General features: G+C 38.8%; 1 pseudogene; it reads left to right on the top strand.

The window, feature by feature from the left end:
* Window positions 1-5,289: 5,289 nt before the first annotated feature.
* LOC132008841 (fibroblast growth factor receptor 1-like) lies at window positions 5,290-6,139 on the top strand (annotated as a pseudogene).
* The last annotated feature ends 8 nt before the right edge of the window (window positions 6,140-6,147 follow it).

Below are 6,147 nucleotides of genomic sequence, written 5' to 3'. Positions count from 1 at the left end.
TTTTTAAAGCAGAGATTTTTAAAGTGTTTATTATATACAAGATGCTTAATAAGTGTTTACAAAACCTATGTATTTCAGAAGCCTTAAACAGGCTTTAAAATAATGTAGGTGATATTAGTAGTCATATCAAACAATTTGTAAGTTTCAGTCATGTAAATAACTACATTTCTCAGAGACAGAGAAACATACAAATGATCTGGGTCCAGTAGGATAATGCTAGCATGTGTTGTAAATTCTCTTATATGACCTTATTCTTGCAAGAATTGGTTATGTGGCAGAAAAAAAGGTATCACTATCTTATACTTTATTATTTAAAGAGATTTATGGAAGTTGTCAATTTCTTACACTACCCCTTTGTTTCAGTGGACTCAATTTCCGTGGTAATGGTGAGAGGAAAGTAGGCAATTTAGGCAGCAGCAAAAATCTCCTACAAGGCACTATAAAATAAGGCTTGTTCTAGATCATGGGTCTATCCAAAGGGGAATGTTAAGGGGTAGGATGAGTGATGGATGCATTGTGGACTTATAACTATAAGATTAATACTGTTATGCCTCAATAATGGGTCTATGATTATAGGAGCGAGACTGATGTAAAGCGAAGGTCAAGCAAAGCTTTATTTCATGCCACGCATCAAGAATCTAACTGAACGTTCGGGGCCACACCTCTTACGAGAGAAGGCAACCCTTCTCTGTTTCACAGTCTAGCTTTTAAGGGCAAAGGCCATGCAGTCAGACCTGGCCACGCACAGGTGACCAATGAGATTTTAACACACACAGGAAACTCCACAGTGAGGCTAGGTGACCAATTGAGGTTCAATTTACCCTAGTATAGATATTTGACCCAGCCTACTACACCTTGATTAGGATTGGTGCCAAAAAGGTTCCCAAAGGGTGGAGGAGTGGGGCATACTCCTTAGTATCTAGGGAGACAAAATGCAAACACCGCCCCCCCCCCCCGCCCACACTGATTGATGTCTCCACCTGGCCTGACCCACCCTTGTATATGTACTTTGTTATTTGGAGCTGATTTCCAGGACTTGTTTTTAAGAGAATCCCCTGGGGGAAGGGGAGCAAGGACAGTTTAAGGGTTAACCTCAATGAAAGCCTCTTGCTAAAATATAAAAATATAAAATAGGTCCTTACATTACAACAACTCAGTAGGGAAAGTCCCAGTGTGGTGATAAAAGAAGTGATGTAACTTGCATTGCACATTTTATTTTTAAAACGTGTAAGTTGTATTTTTCCCTGCCATGACATCATACTTTATATTCATCTCTGTCTACTAGTTTAAAACTAGTTAAACAAACTCAACAATTTTTTAAAAAAATATTTTATTTATTTATTTGAGAGCAAAAGCCAAAGAGAGAGAGAGAGAGAGAGCATGAGCAATATGGGGCTCGATCCCAGGACTCTTGAGATCATGATCTGAGCCAAAGGCAGACACTTAACTGACTGAGCAAATGAGACTCCCACAAACCCAACAAATTTATAAAATTTTTATTTGTTGGGGTGCCTGGCTGGATCACTCAGTAAAACATGTAACTCTTGATCTTGGGGTTGTACGTTTGAAATCCACCTTGGGTGTAGAGGTTTTTAAAAATAAAATCTTTAAAAAAATTTTTTTTCATTTTTTTATTTGAGCCATTGTATGGCAGTGTTGATCACTATATGTACACCTGAAACTAATATTAACCTTATTTTAACTAACTGGAATTTAAATAAAAACTTTAAAAATAAAATAAAAATAATAATCATAAAAATAAAAAAGAGGAAAAATTATTTGGCAGGCAATTTTCTTAATTGCATTATTATTTATTATTATCATAGTGTGTGTGTGTCGGTGGGAAGTGGCTGGTATTACAGTGAGTTCCATATCTGTGTTACACTGAGGTCCATGTCTGTAGTCGGTCTTTTTTTTTCTTTTAATTTATTTCCAGAGATCCAAAATTCATTGTTTATGCACCACACCCAGTGCTTCATGCAATAAATTCCCTCCTTAATACCCACCACTGGGCTCACCCAACCACCTGCCACCATCCTCTTCAAAACCCTCAGTTTGTTTCTCAGAGTCCACAGTCTCTCATGGTTTGACTCTCCCTCCGATTTCCCCCAGCATACTTCTCTCCATCTCCCAGTGTCCTCCATGTTATTCCTTATGTATTGAGTCTTCTAAAAACTTTTATTTCTTTCCCTATTCTGCTTTGCATATGCTTACCTTAGATGTTAAAATGTTATAAAACTCTCCTGCCTGGTCCATTTTCTCTCTCTGCTCTCATGATTTCTCATGCTCTCCCTGCCAACCCCACATGCCTTACAATATCTGGATATGACTAATCTCTTCCTGAGCTACTTTATTCTACTCTGCCATATGGTTGCCCTTCCCTCTTCTGTACCATAACTTCTATCCCCTGCATTTGTGCTTTAACAATACCTAATTCTTTTCACTACATCTGTATCTTTGAGGTCAATACTCAGTAGTGCAATCGCTGGGTCATAGGCTAGCTCTATTTTACTGGAAAGAAGGGCCATATGCACCCCAGTGTTCGTAGCAGCAATGTCCACAATAGCCATTCTGTTGAAAGAGCCAAGACCCCTTCAACAGACAAACGGATAAAAAACATGTGACCTATGGATACAATGGTATATCACTCATCCATCAGAAAGGATGAATACCCAACTTTTGCATCAACATGGATGGGACTGGAGGAGATTATGCTAAGTGAAATAAGTCAAGCAGAGAAAGTCAATCATCATATGGTTTCACTTATTTGTGGAACCTAAGGAATAGCATGGAGGACATTAGGAGAAGGAAAGGAAAAATGAAGTGGGGGAATTGGAGGGGGAAATGAAACATGAAAAACTATGGACTCCAAGAAACAAACTGAGGGTTTTTTTTTTAAGATTTTATTTATTTATTTGACAGAGATCACAAGGAGGCAGAGAGGCAGGCAGAGAGAGAGGAGGAAGCAGGCTCCCTGCTGAGCAGAGAGCCCGATGTGGGGCTCCATCCCAGGACCCTGGGATCATGTCCTGAGCCGAAGGCAGCGGCTTAACCCACTGAGCCACCCAGGCGCCCCCAAACTGAGGGTTTTAAAGATGAGAAGGATGTGGGGATGGGTGAGCCTGGTGATGGGTATTAATGACGGCACATATTGCATGGGGCACTGGGTGTTTTACACAAACAATGAATCATGGAACACTACTTCAAAAACTAATGATGTATTGTAACTAACATAACATAATTAAAAAAAAAAAGGAGGGGGACAATACCCAATACTCAATCTTTGCTAGTTTCTCGTTTACCTCCTTTTAAGAGTAAGCTCATTAGTGGTTTTTTGTTTGTTTGTTTGTTTGTTTTGTCTCAACTAAAAGAAGAAAAATAATACACATTATTTTGAAAACTTTTTGAACAGTGTACAAACCTTAGTCATGTCCACAATGTCTCATCTCTTCTTCCTCTTAACATGGCTAGGTTGAAAAACCCTTTATCTGGGAAAAGATCATTCTCCTGCCACCTTGTGTAGGATTTTGGCTTTAGCTTATATTATCCTTTCTTTCCTTTCCTGAAAATAAGTTGAAAATATTAATAGCCTCAGTTTCTTCTTCCAAAATATGACTGCTTCTTTACCAAGTGCATAAACAACCCATTTTGACCATAGTAAACAGCTTGGATCTACTTTTTGGCTCACTGTTTTAGTGAGACAAGTGGAGTGAAGATGACACACCATTTCCAAATGTATTAATAATTGGTAGACCATACTTCTAAATTGAAGTTTTGTTGCCATTAAACTACACCCAGACTCATTATAATTACAGAGGTAAATTCTTTATATTTACTATATTTGAAATTACCATATAATACCAAAATAAAATTATGATTATGTGAAGAGTCTGTAATATTAAGAAGATGACTTTGAAATTATTGCTTATCTAAATGAAATTTCCCATTTTATAGTCTTGTATAAGCTTCCGTTGTCATTTCCTATTTAAAATCTATTAGAAGGCACTCTTATTTTCCCTTAAGTGGGAAGTCAAATGTGGAACGAATTCATCCCAAAGGAACTGATTCTATATTCCACTGAAGACCAGGTGGCTTCCATGTGGTATTTTGCCTCTTGCATATTGTTTATCTCCTACAACAAATGGTAAACTAATTCAACTCAATTAGAGATATTGTCTTCAAAGGATAACATCATAGAGACTAGAATCAAATCATAATTTTGGGAAAATTGGGCCTAGGTTTTTTTGTTTTGTTTTGTTTTGTTTTCTCTCCCTGATATGAGGAAATGGAGGTGCAATGTGGGGGTTTGGGGTACAGGAAAAGATTAAATGAAACAAGATGGGATCGGGAGGGATACAAACCATAGGAGACTCTTAATCTCAGAAAACAAACTGACAGTTGCTGGGGGGTGGGGGGGTTAGGGAGAGGCTGGTGTGGTTATGAACTTTGGGGAGGGTATGTGCTGTGGTGAGTGCTGTGAAGTGTGTAAACCTGGCGATTCACAGACCCCTGGGGCAATAATACATTATATGTTAATTAAAGGAAGAAGAAGAGAAGAAGACTACTATAAATCAGATGCTATGGTTTTCAGCAAAGTGTGTGTAATCAGGCATATTTTATTAAAGTATACATGTAAAATAATGGTTGGAAATTGGAATAACAGAAAACATAAAAATCAGAGATTTTAAAAAGAGATCTGGGACAGTGTAGGGAATATAGTCAATGATATTATAATAGTGTTATATGGTGACAGATGGTGGCTATATTTCTAGTGATCATAGAATAATGTATGGAGATATTGAAAACCTGAAACCCATGTAACACTGAATATCAACTATACTCAAATACAAAAATGGTAAAAATAAAATATTTTAATTTAAAAAGATAAAAAGAGGGACAAGAATTTGAAAAGTGAATTTCAAGAAGAGTAAAGATGAGGCTAAGACATACTCTGAACCTTGAGGAAAACACCATTTTGAAAATTCTTCCCATTTTGAGAAAACTCAAATGAATCAATACCATAAAAGAACCCATTTTAACTGAGAGATGTAATGAATGCTCAAGAAATAATTTTATGACAGTATAATTCCTCCCTATGAAACAGCATACAGAAACCAGGGGAAACACCTGGATGCAAAATAAACTATACTGAAAATAAGAATTAGGAAAAAGATAAATGATGAAAGATAAGAAAATTAGACCTGCAACAGAGACCTAGTGAAGAGAATTTTTAGCTTGTGGTTTAATGATTTTGAGGATAACCTAGAGTTCATAACTGCCTTGAGACAGGCTGGTTGTAGGCAGTTTAGGCAGACCCTACTTTGGGCAGGTGGTGTTGGAGGAGGCCATTGGGCTGGACAAAGACAAATCCAACCATTTGACTAAAATGTCTGTGAAGATGTTGAAGTCAGATGCAACAGAGAAAGACCTGTCAAAGCTAATCTCAGAAATGGAGATGATGAAGATGATTGGAAAGCACAAGGACACCATCAACCTGCTGGGTCCTGCACACAGGACGGTCCTTCGTACACTATTATGGAGTATGCCTCCAAAGACAACATACAGGAGTTCCTGCAGGCCCAGAGGCCTCCTGACCTGGAGTACTGTTACAATATCAGCCACAATGCAGCAGAGCAACTCTCCTCCAAGGACCTGGTATCCTGTGCCTATCATGTAGCCTGAGACATGGAGTACCTTGCCTCAAGAAGTGCATACACCAAGACCTGGCCACCAGGGAAGTGCTGGTGACAAAGGACAACATGATGCAGATCTCAGACTTCAGCCTTGCCAGAGATATCAACACATAAGTTACTATAAAAAGACAACCAACAGTGGACTTCCTGTGAAGTGGACGGTCCCTAAGGCCATGTTTGACCAGATCTACATCCACCAGAGTGACTTCTGGTCTCTTGGGGAGATCCTGTGCAAAATCATCACTCTGGAAGCCTCCCATATCCTGGAGTGCCTGTGGAGGTGGTTTTCAAGCTGCTGAAGGAGTCATTTGATGGATAAGCCAATAAGTGCACCAGAGAGGTATACACAATAATGAGGGGTGGCTGGCATGTGGTACCTTCAAGCTGCTGGTAGAAGAACTGGATCGTACTGTGGCCTTGACCTCCAACCAGGAGTACCCGGACCTGTCCTTGG

Source organism: Mustela nigripes, unplaced genomic scaffold, assembly GCF_022355385.1.
Source record: "Mustela nigripes isolate SB6536 unplaced genomic scaffold, MUSNIG.SB6536 HiC_scaffold_1589, whole genome shotgun sequence".
NCBI classification, from domain to species: Eukaryota; Metazoa; Chordata; class Mammalia; order Carnivora; family Mustelidae; genus Mustela; species Mustela nigripes.
The sequence above is the reverse complement of the archived record's forward strand: the minus strand, read 5'-3'. Positions and strand labels throughout refer to the sequence as shown.